Raw genomic sequence first — 16,160 nt, forward strand, 5'->3', positions numbered from 1 at the left:
TCATGGGCACACCGGCACCCAGCTACTTCCACTACTGAGTGCCCCAGGGTCAAAGACTTCCCTTCCATGTGCAAACCCCCATTACAAAGATGCTGAGACCACAGGAGGATATTCAGGGTCCAGTCAGGTCCTTAAAGGGGTGTTCCAGTGGAAAACATTTTAATATCAACTGGCCTCAGAAAGTTTGTGCATTACTTCTATTAAAACATCATAATCCTTCCAGTACTTATCAGCTGCTGTATGCTCCAGAGGAAGTTGTGTTATTCTTTTCTGTCTGACCACAGTGCTCTCTGCTGCCATCTCTGTTTGTATCAGGAACTGTCCAGAGCAGGAGCAAATCCTCATAGCTATCCTCTCCTGTTCTGGACAGTTTCTGACATGGACAGAGGTGGCAGCAGAGACTGAAAATAACTTCGCAACTTCCTGTGGAGCATACAGCAGCTGATAAGTACTGGAAGGATTAAGATTTTTTTTATTAGATGTAATTTACAAATCTGTTTAACTTTCTGACACCTGTTGATTTAAAAAATATATATATGTATTGTTTTCCACCGGAGTACCTTTTTAAGGTAGATACAATAGACTGCTAAAGGAGTACTACTACTTCTCTAAGGTGGCCCTGCACTAATACTCTCATGCTCCCCAAGGGCACCACACAATTTTGTCATGGTTTTCTTTTTGCCGGTATGCTACATGTACTTCTTATACAACTAGAAACTTTGTGGCAAAGAAGATGCTTTCTAAAAGGGATCAATAAACAGAAAAAGCAGCTTCAGAAAAATCTATGTAGGCATTTAATTCATCCGAGTCAACAAGCCGGGCTGATGTGTTCACTGAGTCGCGGAAGAACGAATTAAACTTCTGGGTGATTCTGAACAAACTTTACTTTCTGCTTCAACTATGGTTTAGTTCGGAAATGTACCCAGTCATTTCCTAATGATACCCTGTCACCCGCACATAGCATGGCACATTACAGATACTTGAGGCCCAATTTGGTGATTCAGCCCCCCCTTCACATATGTCTGTCAACCGGCGGCGTTTCCCTCCAGAGCTATGGAAAATGCACTGGAGGGAAACAGATGATAGAACAGATCCCGTTCATTTCAAATGAACAGTTCACGTTCATCCGGTATCCCAAGTTGGACGCTGGATGGTTGGACACGCAGTATCTTGCTGTTGCTGGACAACTGGTGCATTTTTGTCATTAGCTGGGGCATCAGTTGTGGTGAGTTTTAAGCTGGGTTTACTAGGCCGGACATATGCTTAAAGGAGTATTCTGGCTTTGTACATCTTATCCCCTATCCAAAAGGGATAGGATGTATGATCGCGGGGTCCTGCCACTGGGGACCCCCGTGATCTCAGTGCAGCCCCCGGCATTGTGTGCTGGGTGCTGCCTCCGAGACAGGGACGTAACATCACGGCCACACCCCCTCCATCTATGTCTATGGGAGGGGGTGTGACGGCCGCCACGCCCCCTTCCATAGACATGGATGGAGGGGGCGTGGCATGGCATCAAGTCCCCGTGTCGGAGGCATCGCCCAGCACAGAATGCTGGGGGCTGCACTGAGATCGCGGGAGTCAACAGTGGGGGACCCCTACGATCATACATCGTATCGTAAGATCTATAAAGCCGGAATACCCCTTTAAACAGCACTGACCCACAATTGCAGAGGCTCTGATATGAAAAAAATAGAAGGACCTCAAAATAATTATTCCCTCGTTGAGGTGTCATAGTTTTAGATTTTTTTACGGTAAATCATTCCAGCATATCCAGCCAATGCTTCTATAACCATCGCAAAATTATATGGATAGGGGACAACAAGCTGATCGGTGCAGGTCTGACTGCTGGGACCCCTACTGACTAGAGCAACAAAATATGTCACCTGAATGAATACGTAGCCAGTGCTCCATTAATTCTATGCAGTCAATGTCCACTTTATTAGGTACACCTTGATGTTACCAAGTTGGACCCCCTTTTATCTTAATTTTTTGTGTCATACTTTCTCCTCAGGGATTTTGGTCCATATGGACATGATGACATCACACAGTTCCTCCATATGGACATGATGACATCACACAGTTCCTCCATATGGACATGATGACATCACACAGTTCCTCCATATGGACATGATGACATCACACAGTTTCTCCATATGGACATGATGACATCACACAGTTCCACCATATGGACATGATGACATCACACAGTTCCTCCATATGGACATGATGACATCACACAGTTCCTCCATATGGACATGATGACATCACACAGTTCCTCCATATGGACATCATGACATCACACATTTCCTCCATATGGACATCATGACATCACACAGTTCCTCCATATGGACATGATGACATCACACAGTTCCTCCATATGGACATGATGACATCACACAGTTCCTCCATATGGACATGATGACATCACACAGTTCCTCCATATGGACATGATGACATCACACAGTTCCTCCATATGGACATGATGACATCACACAGTTCCTCCATATAGACATGATGACATCACACAGTTCCTCCATATGGACATGATGACATCACACAGTTCTTCCATATGGACATGATGACATCACACAATTCCTCCATATGGACATGATGACATCTCACAGTTCTTCCATATGGACATGATAACATCACACAGTTCCTCCATATGGACATGATGACATCACACAGTTCCACCATATGGACATTATGACATCACACAGTTCCACCATATGAACATGATGACATCACACAGTTCTTCCATATGGACATGATGACATCACACAGTTCCTCTATATGGACATGATGACATCACACAGTTCCACCATAGGGACATGATGACATCATACAGTTCCAATATAGGGGCATGATGACATGAATTGAGACTCATCACGAGAAAAACTAGACCACAGCAGGGACTGGGCCGAGATTCAGACAGGCCAACTAGAATACCAAGGGGTCCTCTGGTGAGCCAAGGTTCTAACACAATAAAGGACCCCAAACAATGGCATAAACAGAAGAAAAGGGGGCCCCATAGCAAAAATGAAAATGGGCCCCCTATTATGGCGCTGGGAGAGAAGGGTCTGGTGTTAACGCCCTATTGCTTTGCATGATTTTTAGATCAGTAGACCAACCAAGCCATGGCCCCTTTCTTCACATAGCAGGCCATGGTCTGTCTCAATGCTTTGTATGCCGTTGGCCCCAAAGGTCTAACAGAAGATACAATTTGAAGAGGCAGCTGTCCAATAAGAAGAGATCTTTAACACTTGCCATCATTTTTAAGCTTTATAGAAACATACAAAGCTATAAAAATGCTTAATCCCGCAGAGTATATGTGCTGCCACTGGCCAACAGCCTTTTCGCATGCACATAGGCTTCCTCGAGGCTCTGCACATGAAATAGCTCTTGGCCAGTGGGTACATATACTCTCTCAGGAATAATGCATTTTTATAGATTAAATTTATAAAGCCTGGAAAAGATAGTGAGTGCTGGAGCCCTCTTCCTTTTGGGCTATTGAGGTATTGCTTCTATCTGTAGTTGTGAGCACCACCTGTTACAATGTAATTATGGAGGGCTGACAGCAAGTGGATGCCGAGTGATTCAGATACAGCGTGTGGCTTGAAAAAGGGGCAGCAGTGCCAGTGTGCACGTCTACTGTGGACAATTTGAAGCTGGTTTGGAGCCAGTCACTTGCTGCCAGGGACATTTTTATTGGTTTTATTCAAAAATAACTATAATTTATAAATTTATGATATGATCTGTGTATGCAATGAGAACTGTATGATTTAAGATGGAAGTAAAAGTCACATGAATCACCGATTACTACCTGAAAGCATAGGTCCTAACTGCACATCAATAACCAACAACATTTATTGCTGGACAGATTATCATAAAAAGGTCACATAAATAATCTTTACTCATTCATATGTTAAAGAAGAGCAATAAAACCAATTAAAAAGGAAGGCTACAAAACACCAGAGAAAGTTTAAAGGAGTATTCCGGCGCGCACTTTTCTCATTTTATCCATTCCGGGCTGCAAAATAAAAGAAAACAAACTTTCTCTTACCTGCCAACGAGCCCCTGGAGCTCCGGTACACTCCAGTACAGGTGTTCGGTCCCCGGGCTGTATTCTTCTTACTTCCTGTTAGCCCGACACGGAGCTTCAGCCTATCACCAGCCAAGGCGGGACATCGCTGCGGCCGGTGATAGGCTGAAGCTCCGTGTGACGTGCCGGGCTAACAGGAAGTAAGAAGAATACAGCCCGGGGACCGAACACCTGTACCGGAGTGTACCGGAGCTCCGGGGGCTTGTTGGCAGGTAAGAGAAAGTTTGTTTTCTTTTATTTTGCAGCCCGGACAGGATAAAATGAGAAAAATGCGAGCCGGACTACTCCTTTAAGTTTAAGTAGATGGTATAACTAGGTACACAAGTTCAACTATAAAAGGATGCAACATGGCACAGGGACAATAGCAAGGGGGCATCCTCCACATCTTGAGGAAAGAAGGTTTCTGCACCAGCACAGACGGGGGTTCTTTACTGTAAGAGCAGTGAGACTATGGAACTCTCTGCCTGAGGAGGTGGTCATGGTAAACTCTGTTCAAGAGTTCAAAAGGTGTCTGGATGCATTTCTGGAAAGTAATAACATTACAGGTTATGGATTTATAGGGACAGAACGTTTATGCAGGGATTTATTCTGATGTCATATTTGGAGTCGGAAAGGAATTTTTACCTCTAGTAATATTTTTTTTTTTTTTGCCTTCCTCTGTATCAACTCAGTAGGGACTCATTAGAGATGTAGGTTGAACTTGATGGACTCTGGTCTTTTTTCAACCTCATTAATTATGTTACTACACCGCTAAAAAAACAATACAGGAATATGGGTGCACTACTGTGGTAGATGTATATAATGACATTGGCTAATCCCTCAACACTGATGTTAAAATTGAGACATTCGCCAGTGTATCCTTATATGAAGGACACACCAGAGCCCGCACACCAACGCCAAGGTTTCTCAAGATGGTGCGAGACCTACGCTAATCCTACCTGTGCTTGATAAGCAAAACAGGGGCCAGTGGGCAATTACAGCAGCATTCGGTCGACTCACAACTTCCTCCCAGATACCCTCCAGCGTGACTGAGCACACATGCAATGGGAGGAGGGAGGCAAGCTGCAAGCCCCACCTGAGTTGGCTAATATGGGTGCCTGGCCTCACAGGTGCTACCTTAATGCTGCCTTGAAGATATTCAAGGCGCATTAATTTTGGAGTTTACACACCTCCAAGTACACCGCTAAAAAAAAAATAAAAGGAACACTTAAACAACACAATGTAACTCCAAGTCAATGACACTTCTGTGAAATCACACGTCCACTCAGGAAGCAACACTGATTGACAATCAATTTCACATGCTGTTGTGCAAATGGAACAGACAACAGGTGGAAATTATAGGCAATTAGCAAGACACCCCCAATAAAGGAGTGATTGGCAAATTCGTCACTGGCGCCCTGTGCTCCTCACAGATGAAAGCAGGTTCACACGGAGCACATGTGACAGACGTGACAGAGTCTGGAGATGCCGTGGAGAAAGTTCTGCTGCCTGCAACATCCTCCAGCATGACCGGTTTGGCGGTGGGTCAGTAATGGTGTGGGGTGGCATTTCTTTGTGGGCCACACAGCCCTCCATGTGCATGCCAGAGGTAGCCTGACTGCCATTAGGTACCGAGATGAGATCTCAGACCCCTTGTGAGACCATATGCTGGTGCGGTTGGCCCTGGGTTCCTCCTAAAGCAAGACAATGCTAGACCTCATGTGGCTGGAGTGTGCCAGCAGTTCCTGCAAGAGGAAGGCATTGATGCTATGGACTGGCCCACCTGTTCCCCAGACCTGAATCCGATTGAGCACATCTGGGACATCATGTCTCGCTCCATCCACTAACGCCACGTTGCACCACAGACTGTCCAGGAGTTGTAAGATGCTTTAGTCCAGGTCTGGGAGGACATCCCTCAGGAGACCATCCACCACCTCATCAGGAGCATGCCCAGGCGTTGTAGGGAGGTCATACGGGCACGTGGAGGCCACACACACTACTGAGCCTCATTTTGACTTGTTTTAAGGACATTACATCAAAGTTGGATCAGCCTGTAGGGTGGTTTTCCACTTTGATTTTGAGTGTGACTCCATATCCAGATCTCCATGGGTTGATAAAAATCGATTTCCATTGATAATTTTTGTGTGATTTTGTTGTCAGCACGTTCAACTATGTAAAGACGAAAGTATTTCATACGATTAGTTCATTCATTCAAATCTAGGATGTGTTATCTTAGTTTTCCCTTTATTTTTTTGAGCAGTGTATGTTACCATATTATACAACCCGAGGTATGGTCGCTGGTTCCTGGGCCAGGCACGGCGCAAATAATCACTCAAGGTTACGGAAAAACGGCAGCTTTACTGAGGCAGACAGATGTTAAAGTCTTTACAGCTCAGTTTAGGCACAAGGAGGTGACCAGTGGACTTTAGGAGACTTGTGGGCTCGCTGGGACTTGGCCTCTCTCAGGAACACCAGACACTCTCAGGTCTTCACTTAACTGCACTTCAGACTCATCTCAGAACTGAACTAAGTTGACTCCTCCCTGCTATATAACAGAGTAATTTTGAGGGGTCCCATAGGTCACGACCAAGTCACCTAGTCACTGGCACCTTCCTTGGTTACACCGACTTAGCAACAACACTTAAAGGCACATTAACCCCTCAAGGACCTATGACGTACCGTTACATCATGAGTCTGCTCCGGTTCTGTAACGCGGGGCCACGGCGGGTCGGGCCCGGCTAATAGTGGCTAATAGCCTGCGGCACGGATCGTGGTGCTGCGCGCTTTTAACAACTTTGAACGCCGCATCTAAAGTGAAAGTAAATCAATGCTGGTTAGCTCAGGGGGCTGTTCGGGATGTCCGCGGAGACAGCAGGAGGGCCCCTTACCTTGCCTCCTGTTGTCCGATCACCGAATGACTGCTCAGTGCTTGAGATCCAGGCATGTGCAGTCAAATGGCAGAATCATCGATCAATGGTTTCCTATGAGAAACCATTGATCAATGCAAAAGATCAGTGTGTGCAGTGCTATAGCCCCCTATGGGAGCTATAACATTGCAAAAAAAAGTGGAAAAAAAAAGTGAATAAAGATCATTTAAAGGGTAGCTCCCACCATCCTATTTTTTTTTTGCTAGCCCGTTCCCACCACCCCGCCCGCCGCTACGGCACTAGCCCGTTCACTCCTCCCCCCCCCCCCCCCGCCCCGCATACCCCGTTCCCTCATTACACTTGCAGCTACTGCAGAGTCCGGCAGCGGGCGTGCAGGGACAGCGGCGGCAATGAGGCGGCGGCGATGTGCTGGAGGAGTGGCCTCCCAGCCAGTGGCCGGGGAGCCAATGCGCTCGCTCCCGCCTGTCTGATTGACAGGCAGGGAGCGAGTGCAGCCTAATTGAAAAAGGACTGATTGCCACTCCAAAATCAGTCCTTTTTCAGTAGCCGGTTTTTAAATGTAAATTAAACCTTTTTAATGAAAAAAAAAATAATAAAAGTATATTAGAGATATGTTGTAGTACATAAATACTACAGCATATCAAAAAATAAAGTTGGTGACAGTGCCCATTTAACCCCTTCCCTAATGAAAGTTTCAATCACCCCCATTTTCCCATAAAAAAAACAGTGTAAATAAAAATAAACATATGTGGTATCGCCACGTGCGGGAATGTCCGAATTATAAAAATATATCGTTAATTAAACTGCACGGTCAATCGCGTAAGGCGCAAATAAATTCCAAATTCCTATATAGCGTATTTTTGGTCACTTTTTATATCATGAAAAAATGAATTAAAAGCGATCAATAAGTCATATCAATACAAAAATGGTACCGCTAAATACCTCAGATCATGGCGCAAAAAATTAGCCCTCATATTGCCCCATATGTGGAAAAATTAAAAAGGGGTCAGAAGATGACAATTTTAAACGTATAAATTTTCCTGCTTGTAGTTATGATTTTTCCCAGAAGTACGACAAAAGCAAACCTAAATAAGTAGGGTATCATTTTAATCGTATGGACCTACAGAATACAGAGAAGGTGTCATTTTTACCAAAAAATGTACTGTGTATAAACGGAAGCACCCAAAAGTTACAAAATGGCGGGTTTTTTTCAATTTTGTTTCACAATGATTTTTTATTCCATTTTGCCGTAGATTTTTGGGTAAAATGACTGATGTCATTACAAAGTAGAATTGGTGGTGCAAAAAAAATAAGCAATCATATGGATTTTTAAGTGCAAAATTGAAAGAGTTATGATTTTTTAAAGGTAAGGAGGAAAAAACGCCAAAACGGAAAAACCCCCGGGTCCTTAAAGGGTTAACATGAATAAAGTACATTAACTCTTTATACAATAAAAGGGATGAGAAGAGTTCTGAGGAGTGTGGGGGACAGGGGACTAGGACTGAGTCCACCTGATAGGACCAATAGTGTACAGAAGGACCACTTCTGTACTGGGCCACCACAGCTGTATACGTCATACCTCCCCCACCCCAAAGGAGTTAACTAGTTCTGCAGTGATGCACTCTGGCTGTGTTCTCTGTATCCAAAACTGACTCTACCTATAGGCAAAATATGCAGCTGCCTAAAGCACCTTCACAATACACTTAGCCAGCATCCGAAGTCCCAACCACCCGCTCACAGTCAGCTGAGCCAGCAGCAACCCCACCCCCATACGGTAACACTGTCATGGGCATTCTTCAGCCTGTCAGAGAAGTGCAGCACTGTAGTGCTCCTCTCTGAGTCACAGGCACAATCACCTAGGTCAGGTCCAGCATCCTGACAGCACGCCCAACGGCTACCCAACAACAGTGTGTCATCCCAGAAGTAAGGTGATTACATGAGGATTAGGTTTGTTACAGTGTATCATTCCAGTAGCAAGGGTATTACATGAGGAAGAGGTTTGTTACAGTGTGTCACCCCAGTAGTAAGGTGATTACATGAGGAGGAGGTTTGTTACAGTGTGTCACCCCAGTAGTAAGGTTATTACATGAAGATGGGGTTTCTTAAAGTGTGTCACCCCAGTAGTAAGGTGATTACATGAGGAGGAGGTTTGTTACAGTGTGTCACCCCAATAGTAAGGTGATTACATGATTGGAGGAGGTTTGTTACAGTGTGTCACCCCAGTAGTAAGGTGATTACATGATTGTAGGAGGTTTGTTACAGTGTGTCACCCCAGTAGTAAGGTGATTACATGAGGAGGAGGTTTGTTACAATGTGTCACCTCAGTAGTAAGGTAATTATATGAGGAGGAGGTTTGTTACAGTGTGTCACCCCAGTAGTAAGGAGATTACATGAGGAGAAGGTTTGTTACAGTGTGTCACCCCAGTAGTAAGGAGATTACATGATGAGGAGGTTTGTTACAGTGTGTCACCCCAGTAGTAAGGTGATTACATGAGGATTAGGTTTGTTACAGTGTATCACTCCAGTAGCAAGGGTGTTACATGAGGAAGAGGTTTGTTACAGTGTGTCACCCCAGTAGTAAGGTGATTACATGAGGAGGAGGTTTGTTACAGTGTGTCATCCCAGTAGTAAGGAGATTACATGAGGTGGGGGTTTGTTACAGTGTGTCACCCCAGTAGTAAGGTGATTACATGAGGAGGAGGTTTGTTACAGTGTGTCACCCCAGTAGTAAGGTTATTACATGAAGATGGGGTTTCTTAAAGTTTGTCACCCCAGTAGTAAGGTGATTACATGAGGAGGAGGTTTGTTACAGTGTTTCACCCCAGTAGTAAGGTGATTACATGAGGAGGAGGTTTGTTACAGTGTGTCACCCCAGTAGTAAGGTGATTACATGATTGGAGGAGGTTTTTTACAGTGTGTCACCCCAGTAGTAAGGTGATTAGATGAGGAGGAGGTTTGTTACAGTGTGTCACCTCAGTAGTAAGGTAATTATATGAGGAGGAGGTTTGTTACAGTGTGTCACCCCAGTAGTAAGGTGATTACATGAGGAGGAGGTTTGTTACAGTGTGTCACCCCAGTAGTAAGGTGATTACATGAGGAGGAGGTTTGTTACAGTGTGTCACCCCAGTAGTAAGGAGATTACATGAGGAGGAGGTTTCCTTACAGTGTGTCACCCCAGTAGTAAGACGAGGCATGTCAAAAGGCGGAGCCAATGGGCAGAGTCAAGGGGCGGCACAATTAGGCTGGGGTGGCAAAGATCCTTGCACCAGCCCTGCCTGTATCTGACCTAAGGTACCCTGAAGGAAGTGAAAAACTGGCACAGAGTAAAAAAAATTGTTGTTTCCACACAAATGGAATAACGTCAGAAAAAAAAACCCGGCAATAAACAAACATGATATACAAATACGATATGCAAATACAATATAGGAATACGATATACAGATATGATATACGAATACAATATGCGAACAATATACAAATACGATATACAAATATAATATACAAATTTGATATAGGAATACAATACACAAATACGATATACAGATACAATATAAGGATACAATTTCTTAAAATCTCTGGTGCTGTGACACGCTGTACATTTCCCTCATCTGAATCCACTGCGTAAAATTATGCAGCGTATTCAACCTGCATGAAAGCACCTCATACAGTCTTTCGGGCAGATTTATCAAAACCTGTCCAGAGGAAAAGTTGACCAGTTGCCCATAGCAACCAATCAGACTGATTCTTTCATTTTCAAAGAGGGCCTCTGGAAAAGGAAAGAAGCGATCTGATCCAGTAACGATAGGTGCATGAAATGACTGAAGGTCCACAAGGAGATTGAACTTGAACTTGAACAACTTTACTTAAGTGCTTTCAGTATCCAAGGCACAGTAACAGTCTCATATAAACAGTCCTTAAATCGCTTAGTGACTGACAGTTGTTGCGGACCTTGCTATTTAAACAGTCTCCGAATTTAGGGTAGATATTTGCAGATCCGTCCGGATTTAGGGGTATTATTAGGTCCGGTGATGCTGCAGAGTGTCTGGGAATTGATACACTCTATATTTTGAATGATCCGGCCGTTGCCACAAGGCTCGGGCCTAACTTACTGCGCTGGCTGCGGTACAGGTCCTTCTCGTTTGACAGCCCAGGAACAAGAGAGCGAGAAGATGGCGGCCGCTCCCTTATATGGGCAGGGGGCGGGGCGAATCCGATCGGTCCGAACATCTGTCACTCACCATTACAGAGAGTAATGGGATTGCTTTAGTCACAGGGCCTCCAAAGGTCCTTAAGAAGAAACCATAGAGTTTACCTAGTCACGTGACCCGCAGGTCCTGCAACGCTATAGAACTGGTAATTAACAATTTATTTACATCTATATTACCATATTTACATTAACCTTGAATAAATTACTGGTCTATGAGCTGGAATAGAGGCGACAAGGGGTAGACTACATTACAGGGATCCCTACGTCCTAGGGACTCTGGCTATGGGGACCCACAGATACATAGGTACCGTATAAGATGCGGTACCGGGACACCACATTAGCACTTGGAAGCTCTCATTATATGTATAGACGTCTCCCTCATTCTCGCCGTGTGATTTTCTAGGCCTCCATTGACCATATATTCTTCAAAGAGCAGTGTGCAGGGGGGGGGGGGGGGGGACAAGGGAGGGGGCACCCATAAATAAAGGCAGGGAACGTGGCTTTGATGAGATATCGATTGATTGAGAAGTGGAAGGGGGTCGGCCCAAGATACTGCAGGTGAACGAGAACAACAGCTTGGAGCATTACTTCATCCACCTCACAATTAAATTATCACTGCCATTATACGGCTTTAACCCTTTCCTGCCGCCGCCAGAGAGCCCACTGCACCATGAGACTCTATTAGGAAACATCCTATAGAACAATACCTTAATGCCTCGGCTTTATAGAACCTTTGCGTATATATTAGGGCATTGCATTTTCTTGTGTTTTTTAGTATTTGGGGTGCGTTCACATGTAATATATTTGGTTCGGATTTTATGTGGTAGATCTTGTCATTGATTTACCAGCATAAAATCTACAGGGTAAAAATATGCAGCAAACATAGTGCAGGTAAACGTACCCTGCATAAGGGCTCGTTCACACGGGCAGAGCCACAGTGTATTTTACGCTGCGGATCCGCTGACGATGGACCCCTACAGTGTATCTCAGATGTGCCTGCTCGGAGTGTCAATCCGCCGCTGCGAGCAGACACACTGCTGCGATGTTCGCACACATCGCGGCCGCTCCCCCTGCTCCCTGAGCTAGGCCGAGAGCAGCGGATTGCCACTCCGAGCAGGCACATCTGAGGTACACTGTAGCGTAAAATACGCTGTGGATCTGCCCGTGTGCCTTCCTTGGCACCTACAAAGAATCCGCAAAAAATTTAGGGTTATCAATGAAGAGAGGTGAAGGGTTAAAGGGGTTATCCAGAATTAGAAAAACAACACTGATTTCTAAAAAAAAAAAAAAACAGCCCCACTCTTGTACACAGGTTGTGAGTGGTATTGCACCTCAGTTTCATTGAGGTGAATGGAGCCAAGTTGTAATACCGCACACAACCTGAGGACAGGTGTGGCGCTGTTTATGGAAGAAATTAGCTCAGTTTTTCTATTCCTGGATAATCCCTTTAGGCTATGTTCACCCGGCGGAATTTCCGCAATTCCGTACAAATTTCGCTCAGTAAAGCTTGCTGAATGGAATTGCGGAATTCCGCCTGAATACCACTGGACTTTCTGTGTTTTCAGAACACATTGACTTTGATTCTGCAAAATATAAGACTGGTCCAATATTTTTGCAGAAACGTGAAAGGGGAATTTCTGCGAATTCCACGGAAGTGAATGTACAGGAAATTACGACAGAAATGTGGCAACATGTGGCGAAATCCTTCTGTGGAATTCTGCACGGAAAATCCACCAGGTGTCTGTTACCATCAGGAAACTCCTGTCTAACCAGTTCAGGGCTATTCTGCTACTACCACATTGAGTTTACTGCCTACCACCGCCTTCGGATGTCCGGGCTTGCTGGGAGTTGTAGTTTTGCAACCTCTGGAGGCACCCTGGTTGGGAAACATTGGGCCACCATTATTAAGTTTGGAAGGGAGTGAAAGATGCACATTGCCCTTTGCAGCCTATGCACTGCACCTTTCTCCCTTTGTTGTTGCCTTGATTTACTGTATATGGACTAACATATTGCTGATGTGCATTGCTAGTGGAATCTATATATGTTGGGTTGCATTGTATAGATGTTCTGCTGTCTAATATTTGAGTGGTAGGAGAAGTGGTGCCCTGGGGCACTGCCAAAAACCAGTTGCGGTAGCTGCAGGGGTGCACCTAGCCTTCCTTCTGCCTAAGGCGTAAAATGAAATGGCACCTCTCCCTCCCTTCCAATGATGCCAGTGGGGAGCAGTTCTGTGTCAGACATTCATTTCATGAAAGTAAATAGGGTTTATATAAATTCTATTTACATGTCCTGGGAAATGCTTGATAAGTCACAGAAGTCTGATGTAGAATTTCTAAACTAATCCAGACCCCAGACTAAATATAGACAAAGACCAGACCCTCTAAAATAATACAGACCCCGTAGTAAATATACACCTAGAACAGACCCTCTAAACTAATCCAGACCTCAGACTAAATATAGACAAAGACCAGACCCTCTAAAATAATACAGACCCCGGAGTAAATATACACCTAGAACAGACCCTCTAAACTAATCCAGACCTCAGACTAAATATAGACAAAGACCAGACCCTCTAAAATAATACAGACCCCGGAGTAAATATACACCTAGAACCGACCCTCTAAACTAATACAGACCCCAGAGTTTATTTAGACCTAGAACAGACTTCCTAAACTAGTACAGACCCCAGAGTACATAAAAACCTAGAACAAACCTCCTAAAATAATACAGACCCCAGAGAAAATATAGACCTAGACCAGGTCCAGACCCTAGGGGACATGTAGACCTATACCAGACCCTCTAAACTAATCCAGACTCTAGAGTAAATATAGACCTAGACCAAACCCCTTAACCAATTCAGACCCAGACCCGTAAGCTAGTACAGACACCATAGTAAATGTAGACCTAGGCCAGACCCTCTAAAGGAATCCAGACCCCAGAGTAAATATACACCTAGACCAGACCCTCTAAACTAATACAGACCCCAAAGTATATATACACCTAGACCAGACCCTTTAAACTAATACAGACCCCAAAGTATATATACACCTAGACGAGACCCTCTAAACTAATATAGACCCCAGAGTATATATACACCAGACCCCAGAGTAAAAATAGACAAAGACCAGACCCTCTAAAGGAATCCAGACCCCAGAGTAAATATACACCTAGACCAGACCCTCTAAACTAATACAGACCCCAGAGTATATATACACCTACACCAGACCCTCTTAACTAATACAGACCACAAAGTTTATTTAGACCTAGAACAAACCTCCTAAAATAATACAGACCCCAGAGAAAATATAGACGTAGACCAGACCATGTTCAAAGGGTAGAGTGAGTGGCAGGGTTATATTCAGGCAAGAGCGACATTATAGTACGTTCACACATACAGGATCTGCTGTATATTTTTGCTGCATATTTTGTGCAGCTGATTTTGTTTCCCATTAACTTCAATGGGTGGCAAAATCAGCTGCAGAAAATACACAGCAAATATATGCAGCAGATCCTGTACGTATGAACGTACCCTAAAGGTATAAAGTGCAATTATTAGTAGGTTCCACAAGAGCAATAAAAAAAAAAAGTCCTAGAGACATGCCAAAAGTTTAGCACACAGCTGAGTGCTTCTCCCCCTTCTCTCTGTGCTGGTGACAGAGACTATCTCATACATTGTAAATCTGTCTCGGTTACATGACTGGGACAGCCTAGTCCACTTGCCTTAATTTTAGACTGTTATATTCTATTGGATCAAAGGGGTTTCTTTCACAAAATGAAACCATGTGGCCATGTGTGGTATTACAGCTTAGCCCAAATCATGTGAATAGGATAGAGATGTGAAACCAAGATGCCCTTTGAAGATCTTTTTTCTTTATAATACATAGGCACTGACATTTGAACAAACTTTGCATAGATCAATTGTATAAGCAAATATAAAAAAAACTTTGTCATATATCTTAATAGAAAAAACACTTCTCACCTGTTATCAAACTCCCCCCCCCCCCCTCCTCCACTCTTTCTTGTAAGACCATATTGCACTCTGAAAATCCGCTAAGCTTTGTCCTGTTTCGGCAAGACAAGCCAATACAAGTCTATGGAGGAAGGAGAAGGGAGCTCCGCCCACCAGCTCTGGGAGAACTATAAATTAAAGATGAAGCATGCGGGGCAGAAATCTGCTGAAAAATGCTATATATAAGTTATATAATGGGCAAAACGTACACTCACAGGGCAGTTTATCCTGAAAAGTCACCTAAAATGATGGCAACACTTTAAGGAGATGGTATATAAGTATATACTCCATATACTGTAATATTTTCTCAGAACTGGATCTTCTGCATTTCCAGGAAAGCATTGTCTTAGGAAAATAGATCAGAATCCTATTTTTATAGATTTCCTTCTTGATTAGATTCATGGAAGAGGCAGATATACTTTATATCTACTTCCCTTGCGGTTCCCTGGAGTCTAAACTGACCATACAAGTTTACTTGGCTTAAAGCCCACAAATCCTGGTTAAGTCCTTCAGACCGAGTTGCTTGACCCAGACTCCTACATTATCCAATCCATCTCATTAAATGCATGGCCCCTCACGTCTTATGCACTCACTGCCTTCAACTTATTGATTGTGCCAACGGCAATACAGATGCCTGGAGTTTTTCTCAAGCTTTCAGATGCCTCTAATCTTTAGTCATACTGTATAGCATAGAATCTGAAAGAAGCACAATATAGTAGTACCAAGTGTTCTTATATCTTAATGAAGAGAGAGAGGGTTTGTTGGAAGTGATTAGTTGAAGTGACACTTAGGATCACGGGGACGTATTTGGGGACCCAGCAAGTAGTATGCAGAAGAAAGGCTTTAAAGTCAATATAGCAAATTATAAATAAATGATTGATGATAAAGGGACAAAGCAGTAATACAGATCCTCCGACTACAGCTTATTTCCATCAGTATTAAGTGGTGATGATCAATAATCTTCTATTATCATCA

This window comes from Hyla sarda, chromosome 9, assembly GCF_029499605.1.
Source record: "Hyla sarda isolate aHylSar1 chromosome 9, aHylSar1.hap1, whole genome shotgun sequence".
Taxonomy (NCBI): Eukaryota; Metazoa; Chordata; class Amphibia; order Anura; family Hylidae; genus Hyla; species Hyla sarda.